The sequence below is a fragment of the Xiphophorus couchianus genome, chromosome 15 (assembly GCF_001444195.1).
Source record: "Xiphophorus couchianus chromosome 15, X_couchianus-1.0, whole genome shotgun sequence".
NCBI lineage: Eukaryota > Metazoa > Chordata > Actinopteri > Cyprinodontiformes > Poeciliidae > Xiphophorus > Xiphophorus couchianus.
In genome coordinates this window covers 19,257,255-19,280,731 of record NC_040242.1, presented here as the reverse complement: position 1 = coordinate 19,280,731, position 23,477 = coordinate 19,257,255, and the positions used below count along the sequence as shown (strand labels likewise).

The 23,477-nt window shown below is 41.2% G+C and overlaps 2 long non-coding RNA genes across 2 annotated transcripts; both read left to right on the top strand.

Annotated features, from left to right (window-relative positions):
• Nucleotides 1-438: 438 nt before the first annotated feature.
• On the top strand, nt 439-1,059 carry LOC114158759 (uncharacterized). The gene is made up of 2 exons (XR_003598469.1): nt 439-575; nt 728-1,059. It is a non-coding gene; the product is annotated as an uncharacterized LOC114158759 (long non-coding RNA).
• A 6,876-nt stretch (nt 1,060-7,935) lies between these two features.
• On the top strand, nt 7,936-8,476 carry LOC114158758 (uncharacterized). The gene is made up of 2 exons (XR_003598468.1): nt 7,936-7,973; nt 8,145-8,476. It is a non-coding gene; the product is annotated as an uncharacterized LOC114158758 (long non-coding RNA).
• The last annotated feature ends 15,001 nt before the right edge of the window (nt 8,477-23,477 follow it).

Genomic DNA, 23,477 nt, shown 5'->3' with positions numbered 1-23,477 from the left:
TAGGGTATACAAACTCAAAAACAGCCATTTGCTGAAAGAACAACACAAAGCAGCAATTAAATCCAAACTGCACAAAAAAATATATAAATTTAGCATTTGACATAAAAAAAAAACCCCAACTTTGTCCTTAAGTGACAGTTTTAGCTTCTCCTGGTTCAAATTTTGTTGAAAATGTAACCAGGATCATTTTCTATATTAGGTTTAATTTATTTATTTTATTTTCCATTTTGTTAGATTTATTTAAAAAGAAAAAAAGGTTTAATTAAATGTTTTCCTCTTCCCCTTTAATTTATTTAACACCAACCAGGCGAGAACAATAGTGTTCTCGCGTGACTCTGACGTCATGCGACAGCTGCACATCAGCGTCCTAAATTGATAGCACAGTTTATATGGTTGCAAATCGCAGCTTAGGCAGAACCGCTGCGGGACTCTGACGTGCAGGTAGGACTGGTCTGTTTCCAAAGAGGTTTCAGATCTTTATTGTCTATTTTTCAATCGTGTAATTATGTTAACTTGCAGCCGGGTGATTACTCAACCAAGCGTTGCAAGAATCACGGTTAGTCAAGAGGGAACTGGTGAGTGTGGTCGGGAGCTAGTATGCTAGCACTAGCCTTCCAGCCTGTTGTGATTGTATATTGATTTGTTACGTAACAATATTGGTTGCATAAGTTATATATACTTATGAAACTTCTGTACATGTACTGATTAATTAGGTCTGTTTGTACAGGCCAGGTGCGTTGCAGATCCCTCGCGCAAGGAGTGGCTGGAGGGATCTTGACAATAGCAAGGATTGTCTGGTTTCACTGACCAGACTGGCGAGCTAAAATAAGCAGGATCCAGAAACACAAGACTTATCTGGGAACATTCTTCCGAACTAATTGGAGGATCAGCTCAAGTCCCCATTGAAGGAAGTGGATTATTTTGGGTTTTTTTCATCATCAACAAAGACTGGTGGACGTCCTTGGTATAAGGAACTTTAACTTGTTTTTTCCTTTAAACTATGGACTAATGTGTATATATATTGTAAATACTAAATACAACTCACCAATTTGCACCATCTTACTGTCTCTGTGCTTTACAAATTGCCATCTCCTCCAGTAGCCGAACCTAGCTAGACTTTAAGAACTGTTTGGATAAATTTTAATTCTGATTATTTAAAATCTTGTTAATCCTTGAACGCAATGTGGGTTACATTACTTGGCGAGCTAGGTAGGAGGTTGTTGGCATTTTGTTAAACACAAATTTATTTTTTCCTCCTGTCATCACCAATATGGATGAATTTCAAAACCTTGATGTAAAAATTCCCAATTCTGTTTTGGTTGAAGGCATTTCAGGTGAAGATGATAAAGAGGAAGTATTTGACTTTTTGAAACAATATGGTAAGATAACAAAGATTGAAATCATTTCTGAAGCGGATTCTGAGTTTGAGGGCCAGCTTGTGGTTGAATTTAGCAGTGGTACAGTAGTAGCTGAATTGCGTTCAATTCTACCATATGCATTCAAATCAGCTGAGAAGTCAGATACATTTTTTATTTCTGAATTAGCTGTTGTATATGCAGAACATGTTGCACGGAATAAAACTAATTCTTATTTACTTGAGTTACAGAAACTTGCAAAGCATTCTGGAGTGAACTTTGCAGAGGTGTTAAAATCCACGATGACTCAGATTGGACAATCAGTTGCTGAACTTCACTCAGCTGCTAAGATGGAGGATCCTGATGAGAAGTCTGAGGTTACGGCAGCATCTGCAGATCCAACAATGAAGAAAGAGCCAACGTTGTCAACTACCGCTGATCCTAAAGTTCCCAGACTGAGAAGTGAGCAGCAATCTACTTCACGACAGAAACCTTCTCTTCATGATGGTGATATCCAACCACTTGAAGTCCAGCGCTACGTGGTGGAACACATCATGAAAGCTGAGGAAAGTGCTTACCATCTACAAAGGCTCCGAGTGTTTTCTGGACGGCTGCCTAGACCAGCACATGAAGCAGACTATGAGACCTGGCATTCAGGAGTGGATCTGCTATTAAAAGACCCATCAGTTTCTGAGCTTCAGAGATCGAGGAGGATCGTGGAGAGTTTACTTCCCCCAGCCGCTGATATGCTGAAACATTTAAGTTCAGATACTCCACCTACAGTGTATCTGAACATATTGGATTCGGCATATGGCACAGTACAAGATGGAGAAGAACTTTTTGCAAAATTCATGGACACTTTCCAAGATGCAGGGGAGAAGCCATCTTCATACCTCCAGCGGCTGCAGGTAGCATTAAATTTAGCCCTGAAACGAGGTGGTGTGTTGGCCAAGGATGTAAACCGACATCTCATAAGCCAGTTCTGTAGGGGTTGTTGGGACAACACTTTGATTGCTGAACTCCAATTAAAACAAAAGAAACTGGTCCCACCTAGTTTCTCTGAACTGCTATTGCTTCTGCGTACCGAAGAGGACCGGGAGGCAGCTAAAACTTCCCGGATGAAACAATATTTGGGGTCCACCAAACAAAAAGTAGTCAGTCATGCGCGATTGACTTGTGTTGATAGAGGTGATGGTGGAGCAGTTGCTGCTTTAACCAGATTGATTCAGCAGTTGGCAGAACAACTGACAGATGTACAGCAGCAGCTGGCTAAGTTAACATCCACCACCACCCAGCCAAGGATTACATCACAACCTAAGGTAACACACAGTAAGCAGGGTGTAAAAGGGGGCAATACAGTGACATCTCAACAGTACCCACCAGTTCAGGTTAAACCTGGTTATTGTTTCAGGTGTGGTGAAAATGGTCATATTAAGCCACAATGTAATAATGAACCAAACCCTGCTCTTGTTGCCAGAAAAAGGAAACAGTTTGCGCAGCGACAGCAGACCGTCTTGCAGAAGAAGTTAAACTAGGCATGGTTCCTGTTGTGGGACGAACTGGAACCAGTCTCAGTCAAACCAGTCCTTTTTTTGAAAACAAGGCTGTGGAATGTAAAGAACTGCAAGCTAATAAACTACCCAGTCAGCTACCCAAAGGTCTGATTGGATCAAAGTGTGCTGCTGTTGTTGACATTGATGGTCATGTGTGTAACTGCCTTTTAGACACTGGTTCACAGGTGACAACTATCCCAGTTTCTTTCTATAATGATAAGCTAAGCCACCAACCTGTAATGCCTCTGGATAATTTGTTACAGGTTGAAGGTGCTGCTGGACAGTCTGTTCCGTATCTGGGGTACGTGGAGCTGGTCATCACATTCCCTGAAGATTTCATAGGAGTAAACACAGAGGTACCAACTCTCGCTCTGGTGGTCCCAGATACTAGTCCTGATAGGCCATCTGATGTACTTATTGGCATGAACACACTAGAGCCACTGTATGAACAACATCTTAGCGGTAACCATGTACAATTCCAACCCATGGCCCAAGGATATCGAGCGGTCCTGAAACTGCTACAGTTAAAACACCAGCAAAATCAATCAGGAAATGCAGGAACTGTCAGGCTATTAAGCACCACTCCAGTCCTTATTTCACCTGGTCAAACTATTGTCTTGGAGGGTTCTGTTAAAAACACCCCTCCATCTGCAGATAAGTGGGCCATTGTTGAACACCCTAGCTCACCTTTACCAGGGGGCTTATGTGTTCAGAGTTGTCTAATTACATTGCCACGGCATCCACCATATAAAGTCCCAGTGATCATGAAGAATGAATCAGAGCAAGAGGTGTCTATATCACCATTAACTATTATTGCAGACATTGGGTCGGCACCTACTGTTTTGTCACAACAAATCACATCTCAAACCTCACAACGAACCACTTTGGAGTTTAACTTTGGAGACTCTCCTATTCCACCTGAGTGGAAAGAACATATTATCAACAAAATGAACAGCATGCCTGAAGTATTTTCTCATCATGATATGGATTTTGGCTGTACAGATGCAGTTAAACATACCATTAAACTTAATGAGGAAACGCCTTTTAAACACAGAGCAAGGCCAATCCATCCCCAAGATCTGGAGGCAGTCCGTGAACATCTTAGAGATCTGTTTGGAGCTGGCATCATAAGAGAGTCTAAATCACCATTTTCCTCTCCAATAGTTGTGGTTCGGAAACGTAATGGTTCCGTCCGGCTATGCATAGATTACAGGAAACTGAATCTGCAAACTATCAAAGACGCATATGCCCTTCCTAATTTGGAAGAATCTTTTTGTGCTTTGACAGGATCCAAATGGTTCACTGTATTGGATTTAAAATCTGGCTATTATCAAATAGAGATGGCAGAAGAAGATAAGGCTAAAACAGCTTTTGTAACTCCCCTTGGATTTTGGGAGTGGAACAGGATGCCGCAAGGAATTACAAATGCACCTAGCACGTTTCAGCGGCTAATGGAGAGATGCATGGGAGATCTGCATCTTAAAGAAGTCCTTGTCTTCCTCGATGACATCATCATCTTCTCTGCCACTCTGGAAGAGCATGAGGAACGGTTGCTGCGTGTGCTCTCCCGGTTGAAGCAGTTTGGACTAAAGCTCTCTCCAGAGAAATGTAAGTTTTTTCAGTCATCTGTACGTTATTTGGGACACATTATCTCTGAAAAAGGAGTTGAAACTGATCCAGAAAAGATTGATTCTTTAAAATCCTGGCCAGTCCCCCGCAACCTTAAAGAGTTGCGATCTTTTCTGGGTTTTGCTGGATATTACCGAAGATTTATTAAAGACTATGCCGCTATTGTCAAACCACTTAATGAATTAACCCGTGGTTATCCTCCTGCCCGCAGTCCTGCAAAGCTGAAGAATCCAGAAGGAAAGTATTCGGATCCAAAGAAATCCTTTGGAGATAAATGGACTAGCCATCAGCAGATTGCCTTTGAAACAGTCATTTCCAAATTGACTACAGCACCTGTTCTTGGATTTGCCAATCCACAACTGCCATACATCTTACATACTGATGCCAGTACAAATGGGTTGGGAGCAGTATTGTACCAAGAGCAGGAGGGCAAGCTGCGCGTTATTGCTTTTGCTAGCCGAGGCCTGTCGGTCAGTGAGTCAAAATATCCTGCTCATAAACTGGAGTTTTTGGCTCTGAAGTGGAGTGTTACTGAAAAGTTTCATGATTACCTCTATGGGACTAACTTTACAGTTGTCACAGATAGTAACCCTCTCACCTATGTTCTTTCTTCAGCCAAGCTGGATGCTACAGGTCACCGGTGGCTAGCAGCACTGTCTACCTACTCATTCCAATTGCAGTACCGTGCTGGAAAACAGAATTTGGATGCTGATGCTCTGTCCCGACGCTCACATGAAGATATTTCTAGTGACCAGCACTGCCGAGAGAGAGAGCTCATTCAACATCTGACCAGTCAGTTGGGTAATGGTAAAAACACCCATGACATTTCCCCTGAAATTGTGGATGCCATCTGTCAGAGTTGTATAATCCGAACACAGAACCAAACTGAACTAAGTCGATCTGTCGCACTGGTTGAATCTCTATCTGTCTCTGTTAACTCCATCCCTGGTGGGTTCAGCAATGAAGAGTTGCATGGTTTGCCTCTAATCCCCTCTCTATCTCAGGGCGATCTCCAAGAAGAGCAACAAGCTGACCCTGCTATTCGTGAGGTCATTCATCAACTGGAGACTGGTGAGAAGGTCCTTCCATCAGTTCGAGAGGAGCTACCTGACCTTCCTCTGCTCCTGAGAGAGTGGAACAGGTTAGAGTTGGTGGATGGAATCGTATATCGGAGAAGACATGATGGAGATAAACTTATCTACCAGCTAATCCTACCGCCCAAGTTACGACCAGCTGTTTTAAAGAGCTTGCACCATGATATGGGGCATATGGGCATCGAAAGAACAATTGATCTGGTGCGCCAACGCTTTTTTTGGCCCAAAATGACATTAGAGGTGGAGACCTTTGTAAAAACCTGTGGTCGTTGCGTAAGGCGTAAAGCTCAAATAGAAAGAGCAGCTCCATTAATAAATATTCAAACAAGCCGACCACTTGAACTACTATGTATGGACTTTTTAACCATTGAACCTGACAGTAGTAATACTAAAGACATTCTTGTTCTTACTGATCACTTCACCAAATTTGCAGTTGCTATTCCTACCCCCAACCAGAAGGCAAAGACAGTTGCAAAGTACCTCTGGAATGAATTTATGGTTTATTATGGAATTCCAGAGCGTATACATTCAGACCAGGGTACAGATTTTGAGTCCAAGCTCATTAAAGAGCTCTGTGAAGTTGTAGGCATGAAGAAAAGCCGTACTACCCCGTACCACCCACGAGGGAATCCAGTCGAGCGCTTCAACCGCACTCTGCTCAATATGCTTGGAACCCTGGAAATGAAACAAAAGTCAAAATGGCGAGAGTATGTCAAACCTTTAGTACATGCATATAACTGTACAAGAAATGTGGTAACAGGGTTCACACCTTATGAACTCATGTTTGGTCGTTGTCCTCGTCTTCCTGTGGATTTGGCTTTTGGTTTACCCGTCAGAGAACAATCATCCATTTCTTATTCAGAGTATGTTAAGAATCTGCAATCCAGCCTGAAAGAAAGCTACAAACTAGCTTCTGAGAATGCCCTTAAGTCAGCTGGAAAGAACAAGATCCGTTTTGATCAGAAAATTACACCATGCAGTTTGGAGATAGGAGATCGAGTACTGGTTCGCAACATCCGTCTGAGGGGTAAGCACAAGCTGGCAGATAGATGGGAGCATGGGGTGTACAAAGTTGTTGGCAGAGCTGAAAATGTACCAGTTTACACTGTACAACCTGAACACAAAGAGGGACCAACTCGTACTTTACATAGAGACCTGTTGCTTCCTTGTGGCTTCCTGCCAGATTGCTCCACAGACGACCCTTCCATCTCCATGCCTGCCTCACAACGAAAGACTCGCAGCCAGGATGTTTGCCATCCAGATGTTCCTGATGTGATGGAGGAGGATGAGGATGCTGAGCCATATGTGCCAGAAGTTTCCATCCTACTCCCAACCAGATCCCATGTGAAGGTGAGAAAATTTAAGTCATCACCGGAATTCATGACTTTGCAGCCCATTTCACCTTTGGTTCAAAGTGATGCTGAAGCATCAGAGTATTCTGTACCTCTAATTCAGAGCACAGACCTTGAGACTGCTAGTCCATCTGAAAATGAAGAATCCTGTTTAACAACTGATTCATCACTGTCTCACCATGAAGACAAGCTACCTGTAGAACAGGTAGAGGAACTTTCCGAACCACATGTGGCTGAGGCTGTGGAAGTACACCTGGAGGGAGAAATACCTGACGAACACATGATTACAGTTCAAGAACCTGATGCTGAGGATCGTCTGGTTGTTCAATCTGAGTCATCTATAGGTCCTGCAAGTGTCAGCTCACCCTATAACTCAGTTGAGTCTGAAATATTGCCCAGGCGATCAGATCGACAGCGTCAACCTCCTAGTCGTCTAACATATCCTGTGTTGGGTAAGCCACTCATTTCAGTAGTTCAGGCTCTATTGCATGGTTTGGCAAATGTGTACACTGAGGCTCTTAGTCAAGTTTCTAATGTGAATATCAAGAAAGAAAATTAATTTAAATAACCCTGCAACGAGACGTGCAGGAATTAAAGAGGGGAGGATGTAACCAGGATCATTTTCTATATTAGGTTTAATTTATTTATTTTATTTTCCATTTTGTTAGATTTATTTAAAAAGAAAAAAAGGTTTAATTAAATGTTTTCCTCTTCCCCTTTAATTTATTTAACACCAACCAGGCGAGAACAATAGTGTTCTCGCGTGACTCTGACGTCATGCGACAGCTGCACATCAGCGTCCTAAATTGATAGCACAGTTTATATGGTTGCAAATCGCAGCTTAGGCAGAACCGCTGCGGGACTCTGACGTGCAGGTAGGACTGGTCTGTTTCCAAAGAGGTTTCAGATCTTTATTGTCTATTTTTCAATCGTGTAATTATGTTAACTTGCAGCCGGGTGATTACTCAACCAAGCGTTGCAAGAATCACGGTTAGTCAAGAGGGAACTGGTGAGTGTGGTCGGGAGCTAGTATGCTAGCACTAGCCTTCCAGCCTGTTGTGATTGTATATTGATTTGTTACGTAACAATATTGGTTGCATAAGTTATATATACTTATGAAACTTCTGTACATGTACTGATTAATTAGGTCTGTTTGTACAGGCCAGGTGCGTTGCAGATCCCTCGCGCAAGGAGTGGCTGGAGGGATCTTGACAATAGCAAGGATTGTCTGGTTTCACTGACCAGACTGGCGAGCTAAAATAAGCAGGATCCAGAAACACAAGACTTATCTGGGAACATTCTTCCGAACTAATTGGAGGATCAGCTCAAGTCCCCATTGAAGGAAGTGGATTATTTTGGGTTTTTTTCATCATCAACAAAGACTGGTGGACGTCCTTGGTATAAGGAACTTTAACTTGTTTTTTCCTTTAAACTATGGACTAATGTGTATATATATTGTAAATACTAAATACAACTCACCAATTTGCACCATCTTACTGTCTCTGTGCTTTACAAATTGCCATCTCCTCCAGTAGCCGAACCTAGCTAGACTTTAAGAACTGTTTGGATAAATTTTAATTCTGATTATTTAAAATCTTGTTAATCCTTGAACGCAATGTGGGTTACATTACTTGGCGAGCTAGGTAGGAGGTTGTTGGCATTTTGTTAAACACAAATTTATTTTTTCCTCCTGTCATCACCAATATGGATGAATTTCAAAACCTTGATGTAAAAATTCCCAATTCTGTTTTGGTTGAAGGCATTTCAGGTGAAGATGATAAAGAGGAAGTATTTGACTTTTTGAAACAATATGGTAAGATAACAAAGATTGAAATCATTTCTGAAGCGGATTCTGAGTTTGAGGGCCAGCTTGTGGTTGAATTTAGCAGTGGTACAGTAGTAGCTGAATTGCGTTCAATTCTACCATATGCATTCAAATCAGCTGAGAAGTCAGATACATTTTTTATTTCTGAATTAGCTGTTGTATATGCAGAACATGTTGCACGGAATAAAACTAATTCTTATTTACTTGAGTTACAGAAACTTGCAAAGCATTCTGGAGTGAACTTTGCAGAGGTGTTAAAATCCACGATGACTCAGATTGGACAATCAGTTGCTGAACTTCACTCAGCTGCTAAGATGGAGGATCCTGATGAGAAGTCTGAGGTTACGGCAGCATCTGCAGATCCAACAATGAAGAAAGAGCCAACGTTGTCAACTACCGCTGATCCTAAAGTTCCCAGACTGAGAAGTGAGCAGCAATCTACTTCACGACAGAAACCTTCTCTTCATGATGGTGATATCCAACCACTTGAAGTCCAGCGCTACGTGGTGGAACACATTATGAAAACTGAGGAAAGTGCTTACCATCTACAAAGGCTCCGAGTGTTTTCTGGACGGCTGCCTAGACCAGCACATGAAGCAGACTATGAGACCTGGCATTCAGGAGTGGATCTGCTATTAAAAGACCCATCAGTTTCTGAGCTTCAGAGATCGAGGAGGATCGTGGAGAGTTTACTTCCCCCAGCCGCTGATATGCTGAAACATTTAAGTTCAGATACTCCACCTACAGTGTATCTGAACATATTGGATTCGGCATATGGCACAGTACAAGATGGAGAAGAACTTTTTGCAAAATTCATGGACACTTTCCAAGATGCAGGGGAGAAGCCATCTTCATACCTCCAGCGGCTGCAGGTAGCATTAAATTTAGCCCTGAAACGAGGTGGTGTGTTGGCCAAGGATGTAAACCGACATCTCATAAGCCAGTTCTGTAGGGGTTGTTGGGACAACACTTTGATTGCTGAACTCCAATTAAAACAAAAGAAACTGGTCCCACCTAGTTTCTCTGAACTGCTATTGCTTCTGCGTACCGAAGAGGACCGGGAGGCAGCTAAAACTTCCCGGATGAAACAATATTTGGGGTCCACCAAACAAAAAGTAGTCAGTCATGCGCGATTGACTTGTGTTGATAGAGGTGATGGTGGAGCAGTTGCTGCTTTAACCAGATTGATTCAGCAGTTGGCAGAACAACTGACAGATGTACAGCAGCAGCTGGCTAAGTTAACATCCACCACCACCCAGCCAAGGATTACATCACAACCTAAGGTAACACACAGTAAGCAGGGTGTAAAAGGGGGCAATACAGTGACATCTCAACAGTACCCACCAGTTCAGGTTAAACCTGGTTATTGTTTCAGGTGTGGTGAAAATGGTCATATTAAGCCACAATGTAATAATGAACCAAACCCTGCTCTTGTTGCCAGAAAAAGGAAACAGTTTGCGCAGCGACAGCAGACCGTCTTGCAGAAGAAGTTAAACTAGGCATGGTTCCTGTTGTGGGACGAACTGGAACCAGTCTCAGTCAAACCAGTCCTTTTTTTGAAAACAAGGCTGTGGAATGTAAAGAACTGCAAGCTAATAAACTACCCAGTCAGCTACCCAAAGGTCTGATTGGATCAAAGTGTGCTGCTGTTGTTGACATTGATGGTCATGTGTGTAACTGCCTTTTAGACACTGGTTCACAGGTGACAACTATCCCAGTTTCTTTCTATAATGATAAGCTAAGCCACCAACCTGTAATGCCTCTGGATAATTTGTTACAGGTTGAAGGTGCTGCTGGACAGTCTGTTCCGTATCTGGGGTACGTGGAGCTGGTCATCACATTCCCTGAAGATTTCATAGGAGTAAACACAGAGGTACCAACTCTCGCTCTGGTGGTCCCAGATACTAGTCCTGATAGGCCATCTGATGTACTTATTGGCATGAACACACTAGAGCCACTGTATGAACAACATCTTAGCGGTAACCATGTACAATTCCAACCCATGGCCCAAGGATATCGAGCGGTCCTGAAACTGCTACAGTTAAAACACCAGCAAAATCAATCAGGAAATGCAGGAACTGTCAGGCTATTAAGCACCACTCCAGTCCTTATTTCACCTGGTCAAACTATTGTCTTGGAGGGTTCTGTTAAAAACACCCCTCCATCTGCAGATAAGTGGGCCATTGTTGAACACCCTAGCTCACCTTTACCAGGGGGCTTATGTGTTCAGAGTTGTCTAATTACATTGCCACGGCATCCACCATATAAAGTCCCAGTGATCATGAAGAATGAATCAGAGCAAGAGGTGTCTATATCACCATTAACTATTATTGCAGACATTGGGTCGGCACCTACTGTTTTGTCACAACAAATCACATCTCAAACCTCACAACGAACCACTTTGGAGTTTAACTTTGGAGACTCTCCTATTCCACCTGAGTGGAAAGAACATATTATCAACAAAATGAACAGCATGCCTGAAGTATTTTCTCATCATGATATGGATTTTGGCTGTACAGATGCAGTTAAACATACCATTAAACTTAATGAGGAAACGCCTTTTAAACACAGAGCAAGGCCAATCCATCCCCAAGATCTGGAGGCAGTCCGTGAACATCTTAGAGATCTGTTTGGAGCTGGCATCATAAGAGAGTCTAAATCACCATTTTCCTCTCCAATAGTTGTGGTTCGGAAACGTAATGGTTCCGTCCGGCTATGCATAGATTACAGGAAACTGAATCTGCAAACTATCAAAGACGCATATGCCCTTCCTAATTTGGAAGAATCTTTTTGTGCTTTGACAGGATCCAAATGGTTCACTGTATTGGATTTAAAATCTGGCTATTATCAAATAGAGATGGCAGAAGAAGATAAGGCTAAAACAGCTTTTGTAACTCCCCTTGGATTTTGGGAGTGGAACAGGATGCCGCAAGGAATTACAAATGCACCTAGCACGTTTCAGCGGCTAATGGAGAGATGCATGGGAGATCTGCATCTTAAAGAAGTCCTTGTCTTCCTCGATGACATCATCATCTTCTCTGCCACTCTGGAAGAGCATGAGGAACGGTTGCTGCGTGTGCTCTCCCGGTTGAAGCAGTTTGGACTAAAGCTCTCTCCAGAGAAATGTAAGTTTTTTCAGTCATCTGTACGTTATTTGGGACACATTATCTCTGAAAAAGGAGTTGAAACTGATCCAGAAAAGATTGATTCTTTAAAATCCTGGCCAGTCCCCCGCAACCTTAAAGAGTTGCGATCTTTTCTGGGTTTTGCTGGATATTACCGAAGATTTATTAAAGACTATGCCGCTATTGTCAAACCACTTAATGAATTAACCCGTGGTTATCCTCCTGCCCGCAGTCCTGCAAAGCTGAAGAATCCAGAAGGAAAGTATTCGGATCCAAAGAAATCCTTTGGAGATAAATGGACTAGCCATCAGCAGATTGCCTTTGAAACAGTCATTTCCAAATTGACTACAGCACCTGTTCTTGGATTTGCCAATCCACAACTGCCATACATCTTACATACTGATGCCAGTACAAATGGGTTGGGAGCAGTATTGTACCAAGAGCAGGAGGGCAAGCTGCGCGTTATTGCTTTTGCTAGCCGAGGCCTGTCGGTCAGTGAGTCAAAATATCCTGCTCATAAACTGGAGTTTTTGGCTCTGAAGTGGAGTGTTACTGAAAAGTTTCATGATTACCTCTATGGGACTAACTTTACAGTTGTCACAGATAGTAACCCTCTCACCTATGTTCTTTCTTCAGCCAAGCTGGATGCTACAGGTCACCGGTGGCTAGCAGCACTGTCTACCTACTCATTCCAATTGCAGTACCGTGCTGGAAAACAGAATTTGGATGCTGATGCTCTGTCCCGACGCTCACATGAAGATATTTCTAGTGACCAGCACTGCCGAGAGAGAGAGCTCATTCAACATCTGACCAGTCAGTTGGGTAATGGTAAAAACACCCATGACATTTCCCCTGAAATTGTGGATGCCATCTGTCAGAGTTGTATAATCCGAACACAGAACCAAACTGAACTAAGTCGATCTGTCGCACTGGTTGAATCTCTATCTGTCTCTGTTAACTCCATCCCTGGTGGGTTCAGCAATGAAGAGTTGCATGGTTTGCCTCTAATCCCCTCTCTATCTCAGGGCGATCTCCAAGAAGAGCAACAAGCTGACCCTGCTATTCGTGAGGTCATTCATCAACTGGAGACTGGTGAGAAGGTCCTTCCATCAGTTCGAGAGGAGCTACCTGACCTTCCTCTGCTCCTGAGAGAGTGGAACAGGTTAGAGTTGGTGGATGGAATCGTATATCGGAGAAGACATGATGGAGATAAACTTATCTACCAGCTAATCCTACCGCCCAAGTTACGACCAGCTGTTTTAAAGAGCTTGCACCATGATATGGGGCATATGGGCATCGAAAGAACAATTGATCTGGTGCGCCAACGCTTTTTTTGGCCCAAAATGACATTAGAGGTGGAGACCTTTGTAAAAACCTGTGGTCGTTGCGTAAGGCGTAAAGCTCAAATAGAAAGAGCAGCTCCATTAATAAATATTCAAACAAGCCGACCACTTGAACTACTATGTATGGACTTTTTAACCATTGAACCTGACAGTAGTAATACTAAAGACATTCTTGTTCTTACTGATCACTTCACCAAATTTGCAGTTGCTATTCCTACCCCCAACCAGAAGGCAAAGACAGTTGCAAAGTACCTCTGGAATGAATTTATGGTTTATTATGGAATTCCAGAGCGTATACATTCAGACCAGGGTACAGATTTTGAGTCCAAGCTCATTAAAGAGCTCTGTGAAGTTGTAGGCATGAAGAAAAGCCGTACTACCCCGTACCACCCACGAGGGAATCCAGTCGAGCGCTTCAACCGCACTCTGCTCAATATGCTTGGAACCCTGGAAATGAAACAAAAGTCAAAATGGCGAGAGTATGTCAAACCTTTAGTACATGCATATAACTGTACAAGAAATGTGGTAACAGGGTTCACACCTTATGAACTCATGTTTGGTCGTTGTCCTCGTCTTCCTGTGGATTTGGCTTTTGGTTTACCCGTCAGAGAACAATCATCCATTTCTTATTCAGAGTATGTTAAGAATCTGCAATCCAGCCTGAAAGAAAGCTACAAACTAGCTTCTGAGAATGCCCTTAAGTCAGCTGGAAAGAACAAGATCCGTTTTGATCAGAAAATTACACCATGCAGTTTGGAGATAGGAGATCGAGTACTGGTTCGCAACATCCGTCTGAGGGGTAAGCACAAGCTGGCAGATAGATGGGAGCATGGGGTGTACAAAGTTGTTGGCAGAGCTGAAAATGTACCAGTTTACACTGTACAACCTGAACACAAAGAGGGACCAACTCGTACTTTACATAGAGACCTGTTGCTTCCTTGTGGCTTCCTGCCAGATTGCTCCACAGACGACCCTTCCATCTCCATGCCTGCCTCACAACGAAAGACTCGCAGCCAGGATGTTTGCCATCCAGATGTTCCTGATGTGATGGAGGAGGATGAGGATGCTGAGCCATATGTGCCAGAAGTTTCCATCCTACTCCCAACCAGATCCCATGTGAAGGTGAGAAAATTTAAGTCATCACCGGAATTCATGACTTTGCAGCCCATTTCACCTTTGGTTCAAAGTGATGCTGAAGCATCAGAGTATTCTGTACCTCTAATTCAGAGCACAGACCTTGAGACTGCTAGTCCATCTGAAAATGAAGAATCCTGTTTAACAACTGATTCATCACTGTCTCACCATGAAGACAAGCTACCTGTAGAACAGGTAGAGGAACTTTCCGAACCACATGTGGCTGAGGCTGTGGAAGTACACCTGGAGGGAGAAATACCTGACGAACACATGATTACAGTTCAAGAACCTGATGCTGAGGATCGTCTGGTTGTTCAATCTGAGTCATCTATAGGTCCTGCAAGTGTCAGCTCACCCTATAACTCAGTTGAGTCTGAAATATTGCCCAGGCGATCAGATCGACAGCGTCAACCTCCTAGTCGTCTAACATATCCTGTGTTGGGTAAGCCACTCATTTCAGTAGTTCAGGCTCTATTGCATGGTTTGGCAAATGTGTACACTGAGGCTCTTAGTCAAGTTTCTAATGTGAATATCAAGAAAGAAAATTAATTTAAATAACCCTGCAACGAGACGTGCAGGAATTAAAGAGGGGAGGATGTAACCAGGATCATTTTCTATATTAGGTTTAATTTATTTATTTTATTTTCCATTTTGTTAGATTTATTTAAAAAGAAAAAAAGGTTTAATTAAATGTTTTCCTCTTCCCCTTTAATTTATTTAACACCAACCAGGCGAGAACAATAGTGTTCTCGCGTGACTCTGACGTCATGCGACAGCTGCACATCAGCGTCCTAAATTGATAGCACAGTTTATATGGTTGCAAATCGCAGCTTAGGCAGAACCGCTGCGGGACTCTGACGTGCAGGTAGGACTGGTCTGTTTCCAAAGAGGTTTCAGATCTTTATTGTCTATTTTTCAATCGTGTAATTATGTTAACTTGCAGCCGGGTGATTACTCAACCAAGCGTTGCAAGAATCACGGTTAGTCAAGAGGGAACTGGTGAGTGTGGTCGGGAGCTAGTATGCTAGCACTAGCCTTCCAGCCTGTTGTGATTGTATATTGATTTGTTACGTAACAATATTGGTTGCATAAGTTATATATACTTATGAAACTTCTGTACATGTACTGATTAATTAGGTCTGTTTGTACAGGCCAGGTGCGTTGCAGATCCCTCGCGCAAGGAGTGGCTGGAGGGATCTTGACAATAGCAAGGATTGTCTGGTTTCACTGACCAGACTGGCGAGCTAAAATAAGCAGGATCCAGAAACACAAGACTTATCTGGGAACATTCTTCCGAACTAATTGGAGGATCAGCTCAAGTCCCCATTGAAGGAAGTGGATTATTTTGGGTTTTTTTCATCATCAACAAAGACTGGTGGACGTCCTTGGTATAAGGAACTTTAACTTGTTTTTTCCTTTAAACTATGGACTAATGTGTATATATATTGTAAATACTAAATACAACTCACCAATTTGCACCATCTTACTGTCTCTGTGCTTTACAAATTGCCATCTCCTCCAGTAGCCGAACCTAGCTAGACTTTAAGAACTGTTTGGATAAATTTTAATTCTGATTATTTAAAATCTTGTTAATCCTTGAACGCAATGTGGGTTACAAAAACATCTAATAATCACCTTTAGCTAAACAATTATTTAACAGTTAATCCTAAAAATAGTCAACTGATCAGCTTCATGATATGAGATATTGTTAAGTTGAGCAGAAAGGACTGAGATTCTCGCATGTTGATGTCGGAACTAGTTTTATAGACGCATTTTGTGCTGCAATTGATCCAAGTGTTCACAAAAGGAATGTTGTTATTGCATTTAGGCAACAAAATGCTTATTTCCGCAGCTCAAAAAATTACGGTGGCCGACAGGTGCAAATGCGCAGCAAAAGAGAAAACATGCAAACAAAAAAAAAACACGCGCACAAATTAAATGCGGCAAGCAAAAAGCGAATAAAATGCAGCAAACAAAAAGAGAGACGCAAACAAAAAAGAAGACACCCCCGAATGAAATGCAGCAAACAAAAAGTGTTGAAAACGGAAGTGCTCCAGACCACTAGGGGGAGTCAAAGAAAATAGTATTCATTTCTATGGGACCAGATGCAAGATTCAGAGAGATACCTTTACTTTCTTTCAAATTTCTTTCTCTGAATCTTGCATCTGGTCCCATAGAAATGAATACTATTTTCTTTGACTCCCCCTAGTGGTCTGGAGCACTTCCGTTTTCAACACTTTTTGTTTGCTGCATTTTATTCGCTTTTTGCTTGCCGCATTTAATTTGTGCGCGTGTTTTTTTTTTTTGTTTGCATGTTTTCTCTTTTGCTGCGCATTTGCACCTGTCGGCCACCGTAAAAAGTGATTTTTGAAAATAAAATGATTTAATACAGCATCAAATAATCTCAAGATTTTAGAAAAACTACAGAATATGCCAACATTTATTTCGATTAACTGATTATCATCAGATTAATTGATCGCTAAAATAATTGTTAGTTGCAGCCTTAAACTAAAGATGTCAATAACATCCTTGTAATTGATTTTCACAGTGGTTTCCATTAAATCTAAGTAAAACTTCATAAGAATATGATGGTTCTCACTTCAACACTAGAGTCTGGTTACAATCAGATCATTATGGTTCGTAGTTGTTTTTATCTTGAAGGTGATTTAGTAATAAATCAGTTAATTGCTGTACGCCCACAGGTTGTTGTGCTTTAAGAAAATGCATTTGTTCTGGAATGTAATGGCTTTTTACATTACAGCAGCTAAATGTGGCCAGTACATTTAATGTTTCAGTTTAATGAAAGACATTTATTTTTTCTTACTGTGGCTTTTCGGATTTCAGGAGATTTTCCCTAACGTATGAGTAAAAAGCACAGTAATCACAGTAGCCCTTATAATTAATGAAAAACACTGGTTGGAACCGATCATTACTTACTTAATGATTGGTCCCCTTAAATTAGATTTTACTCATTATTTAGCACCAGTAATTAGCTCATTACAGCTCCCACTCAATATTCAATTTTAAAACTTGGCTCGATTTATTTCTTTTTTTTCTACTTTTGCAGCTCGTTGCAGAGGGAGCACTCTCAAGTCATCAGAAAGTCTAAATGTGAATTGGCGGGATGAGGAATGCTGCGGTGGATCCTAATGAAGGCTGACTGGATGCAGAGCGATGGCAGGGAGCCGGTGTGGCCCCGGCGTGGCCTCAGCGTGGCCCCGGCGCCTCCAGGGAGCCACAACAGACCAGAAACCAGAGGAGATCACGGCCCTGCCAATCCCTGCTACTGTACACCTCCATTCCTGAAAATGAGCATTTCTCTCTGTTTTCCAGTGCTGTGGGATTCGGGCGTGAGAACAAAAGGTAATTATCCACCTAAGTTATTAATGCCACATGAAAAAAAAAAAGGTCTAACTTAAAATTGCTTTTGTTTAAATAACTGCGGCTTTTCACACCGGCCTTTATTAGGGATGTGAATCTGCTCTGCTGCAGGACGTTTGTTTAATCAGCAGGTTTGATAAAGGGTGATTCATTCAAAAACAATCAAAAGCTAGAGAGGTTACAGTTCTTCAGCAGCATTGTTTTTTAAAGAAACATTTTACTTTGCGATCGCACTTTCGTAAAATAATAAGGTCAGGGTGTTTCAAAAAGCTCTACTAATACATTAATTTGGTTAAATCAACTCTCAGCTTGACGACATTGGCCTTCGTGGCAAAATGTGTGAAGACTCCTTAGGCTCAGATATCCATTTACTAGCGATGCGCCGATCCAATATTAATATGTGTATCGGTCCAGATATGGAAAAAAAATCTAGATTGGGTATCAGTGACAACGTGCCCAATTCATAAGGTCAGATCTATTCAGTCTAATTCTACACTATGTGCTCTGAGCGACGTCGTTCTTTATTATCTATTTTACATTATATTTTGAATCCCTAATTGTATGTTCTGAAGCATTTTTAAAGATGATTTGTTGCAGGTTTTTATTTTATTTTTTTTACATGTTTGACCAAGGTAGTCAAACTATTGTTTTTGTCAGTCTCAGTTTCTTTATGATTTATTTTCCATTGGCTGTTTTACTACTAAATGGACTGACTGAACAAATTAAAGTTGTCGTTACATGTCTGACCAACCAGTGAAGCTATTTGTTGATTCAAGTGTGCTGTACTGCTGCAGAGTTATCAAATACATTTGTAATAAAAAGAAACGTTTTAAGCACCGTTTTCTTGGATCGGTATCGGCCGATACTAAACCTCAGATATCGATACTGGAAGGGGAAAAAAAGTGGAACAGTGCTTCCACTTACCACACCGGCAAATTCAAGGTCAACTTCAGCTTTGTGGCGTTTCATGATTCTGTACTCAAATGTCTAGAAGGTAGCAAAAATTGTCCAGAAAAAAAAAAATTCTGAAGGGGAAAATTAGTGGGAACACTGATAGTGTTTTTACATCTGGGCTTCTTTTACACTGCTTGTTTGAAAAATCTACTTTCTACATAGAATCATACTTCATAGCTTTAACTGTCCTGCAGAACAATTGTTTTAGAAGGTAAATGTCCTAAACCCTCAGTATATGTATCGATTTTGTTGGCTCTTATTCGAAACACAACTACAGATCTCCTTTCTAATTGTCCGAAAGAGACAACATTCCTTTTTGTTTTGTGCTTTTAGTTCACCAATAACAAAGGCAGTTTTCAGTTTTCATAAGCAAATATTTCTGTAACAATATCTCACCGGAGAGGGTTAGAGTGAGACGCTTCAAGAAAAACCTAACAAATTACCAAATTATTTGCACTTTTGTGAGACTAAACCATGAATTTCTTACATAAAGGTGACATAAATCGTATGGGAAATTGCTTTCTGACCAGCTTAATTATAATAGTGGGTTTTTTTTTTGCTACCACCCAAACACAATCGTGATCAATACTTTATCTAGCAGCTCCCATTGTCTTTGTTGGAAGTAAGCAGCGATTCCTAAAGCAAACGGCTACAAATTGTAGATCACAGGTCTGCTTGTGTATGAAAACAATCTGTTAGACTTAGACTGACTTTATTATCATTTTGCATGCACAGGGTGTATACAGAACGAAATTTCGTTGCATACGGCTCAGGACAGTGTTTTGAGTTAGGCATTAAACTTAGTCATTAATCTGATGAATATATACATCCACAGGGACTTTAATTTGGCCCGTTAGTTGCTAGACTACAAGCTATATACTCGAGTTTTCTTGGAAGTTAGGGTATTTTTTAAAGTGTATACCGAGCCATGTCTCCTCATGTCGCTGTTTATACTATTTTCCAATGAGCCAGACAGTTTTCTGCATTTTTAAGTGCTACTGAGCAGAAGTTCTGCAGGCTTACTAAAGGTTGCCTGACGATTTTGCTTCTTCTGGACAATGGCTGCTAATTAACAAATTTCTCACCCCAGCAACTGTGCCTGACCATTGTTCATTATAAGAATAGCGCCTAACTCGGGAGGTTAAGCGATGTTGAGTCTGCATGAGATAAAAAGAAATGATTAAAGAACCAATTTAAAATTGCACCTTCATACAATTTAGTAGCAGTTTCCTGCAAAGACATTATTCCCAATAAGAATTATTTTTCATCCTGTCAAAATTCCCTAAATAGATATATTGGAAAAAAAAACTTAATATACAGCAGATTATTAGCTGTGAATTTACTATATTCACAGCTGATATTTCATAAATCTATCAGATTGTATTAATGCAGCACTATTTTTTGTACGGTCTGTGAAGTGGTAAATGTTTTCAAGAAATCTCAAGGATGCACAGACAGCCACTGATGAGCAGCATTAGAGGAAAATGTAAAAAACAAAACTTCTAAAACTCAGGAGCAGGAGCAGGAAAACAGGATGTGAAATTTAGTTACGTGGATATGAATCAGAACATGAAAACAAAGAACAGTGAAAAGTCAAGCGCTCACGCTAATCTATGGAAACGAAACTGAAATTCACAAAGGACAAAATGCAACAATAAACTAAGAAACTATTTTCAAACGGAATAAACCTACAGGGCCGGGACCTTCTGAGCAATAATTAATGTAGGAATCTGAAAAGAATATGGTAAGATCTGAACTGAAATAAAAAAAAACACAGAAGATCAAGATACGGGAAAAATGTAACGCAAATATCTGGAACAGCAACAGAACAATAAATGATAAAAATAGACCATAGAGGAAGGACTAATCACACCTAAAGCCAAACACCTAAGAATTGTGACAGCTGACAGAGTTTCAATTTTTATCATGAGTTTTTCTCTCTCACTCTCTGTTAACGCTGAATTCAAGTTTTTTTCCCCGTCTATTAAACTCTCAGACAATAAATATCTAAGATTTCAGCGTTATGTGTTTTCTGCGTAGCGTTGACTCTCCCCAATGGTAGGACACAAATTTGAAAAAGAATGGGACTTAACGTTGTGCCTTGTGGAACACCAAAAAATGTAAATCATGAATAAAACTTGTGGAGACATTTTGCTAATTTTAGGAAGTATGACTGTTTGTAGGTGTGTCCATGGATCCTCCTCAGATTGTTCTGTCTTATGCATGTTTAGTGTAACAATAAGCTTCAGGACTTAATTTTGTCACCTTCTTAAGTAATTTTTTTTGCCAAAAGTGATTTTAGCAAAAAATGACGCAGCCAATATTATAGCAAAGTGACAATATGGTAAATATTCTGTCTTATTCTACAAATAAGAGGAGGTACAACTTCTGTCTGCCTCTCTATTGGTGTGAATTGAGAAACTCTTCAACAATTATACACACGCTGTCAGCAGTAAAAGCTTTTGCAGACCTAAACACATTAAAACCAGCTATAAAATAACATAGGTCACAATAACAAAAGTATCAGTGCTTGCTCAGAATGTTTCAATGAATGAATCTAAAGGGTTTGAAGAATAAAAGGAATACCAGAAAGACAAAGCAATGGATAAAAGACTTACTGTTAAGATGTGCTAAAAGCATTGTGGGATTTCATCTTGTAAATCTGATCTTCGTACCTGCCTAATTAAACCAGCATGGAAATGTCACAAAGTCTCCGCAGCGCGCGCGATACTTTACCTCCTCATAACTCGCCATCTTAAAACAACCACTTTTACAGGAAAATGAAATCTGAGGCCGTGAAGCTTGAGGTGAAAATGCCAGCGAGACTCTGGCCCTCGTGCCAAGCGAAAGGAGCCTTATCTCAAGTTTCTCCGTCGTGAACTCACCGTGAACTTTCAGCTCGATGGCCGGACCCCGTCCACTTGACTGATGCCGGCTAAGGATTAACACTTTCATCAAGTGGCTAGCTGAATACTTGAAACCTTGATAGCACATTGATGCACTGCAGGAGAAAAGACTTCTGTCTTCATGACTCGTACCGCTTCACCTTGGAGGAGTGGAAACCACCAATTGCCTTGCAATTTTCCCAGCCTTAGCAAACCATTAATGACTGTTGAGTTAAAAATTTGTGTAAAAAAGTTTATTGGCTCATAGAGGTGTAGGCTGAAATTGGTGTAGTTTTTAATGTCTTGTCCTACTTTCTAAATCTAAACTTAGGGTGTATCCACAACAGACTTGTTTAGTCTGCTCTAGTTTGTTTGCAGAGGTGTGAATGCGCAATCAAACTCAGACCAGGAAAGAGAACTGTGGTCCACCTACAAATGTAATTTTTTCAGGTCAGGATCTCGAATCATTTAATTAAAATAAAATAAATTGATCACTTCTTAGATTCTACTTGCGTTTGAAAGAAGAACTGCAAACCAAAAAAACAGTTTTTATATTGTAAGCTTATGCTCCAGCTCAACCACAAACTTTTGTTTTGTCTAAACGTAGACAACACAGCTTTGTCTGTACCACTAACTCATGTCTGAATGTGGTCTTACATGGAGGCTAAACGCTAAAAACAGCTCTGTGTCTGTTCAAAACTCATACATATGTAACCCAGTCCAAAATTTCATACAGGTGTGTGTTTGATTTCTTGTAGAATAGTATTTGGAGAATATTATTTTTGCTCAAAGCTATATTATTGGGTGAAAAGAATAGAAAAGTACCGGTGTATTATTACTCTAAAGTGAAACTTAACAAAGGGTTAAACACGAGAGTGTTATTATTTGTAAGTTAATGGGTTTAATGAACTCAGGGGCCCTTACCTACTTCAGACCAGTATAATTGGGCTACACATAATACCTGAAGGGAGGAGGCTTTGAGAGAAGTTTTGACGCCAGACTTGCAGATTTAGTTTTTTCTTTCCTCGTAGGAACTCGATAAAACGGGCGCACCGTTGCTAACTGATTGAGCCAGCTTTGCTAAGTGGGCTTTAAAAGCAGATCCTCCTTCCAGCCGTGGAATAACTTACCACAGAGTGCAGAAACCTCCCTTGATGAGCTTCGTATTGATTACGGGTGGCCATCACCTTTCAGGGCTCCGTCTCGAACCAGGACCCCCCCTGCAGATTTATGTTCCTTTCGCAGAGGTTTATCTTGGCCTTAATGCCTCTTTGTTCAGCACTGTATTGGTGTTTCCGTCACGTTGCTGAAATCTATTGTGCAATATCGCTTGCTTGGAATGGGCTGGTGGAGGTGTCAGGCCTCGCAGATCTATGGCTCAACACGGCGGAGGGGAAAAAGGTAAAAAGGAAGCCGTAAACTCGTAAATCCATATCTTCCTTCGGATTGATGGCACTATACGCAACGAGAGCAAACAGACAACAAACAGCTGACATTTTTTGATGAATCTCTGATGTGTTCTGCGAAACAATATGACGACTGTTTGATGCCTATAACTGGTGTTCCCATTTTCCTCCGACCTAAGCATTTCCCCGCGACACCTCGACTCGTGATTGGATGTGATGGTGCTCAGGAGTGATTGATGGGTCGGGGTCTGGGCTGTGTGTATTTTTTTTTTTTTATCTCCACCATGCAGATGCTTTCAGACACGTGTCAGCTGCTCAAACCTGCTAAGCATTTTTTTGGCTGAGCGTCCTGAGTCAGCTACTCTCTCGTTGATTATAACACTAGACTGTGATTAAAGCAATCATCAAGCCACTCGTGTGGTTTGGTTATTGTGGCTGCCA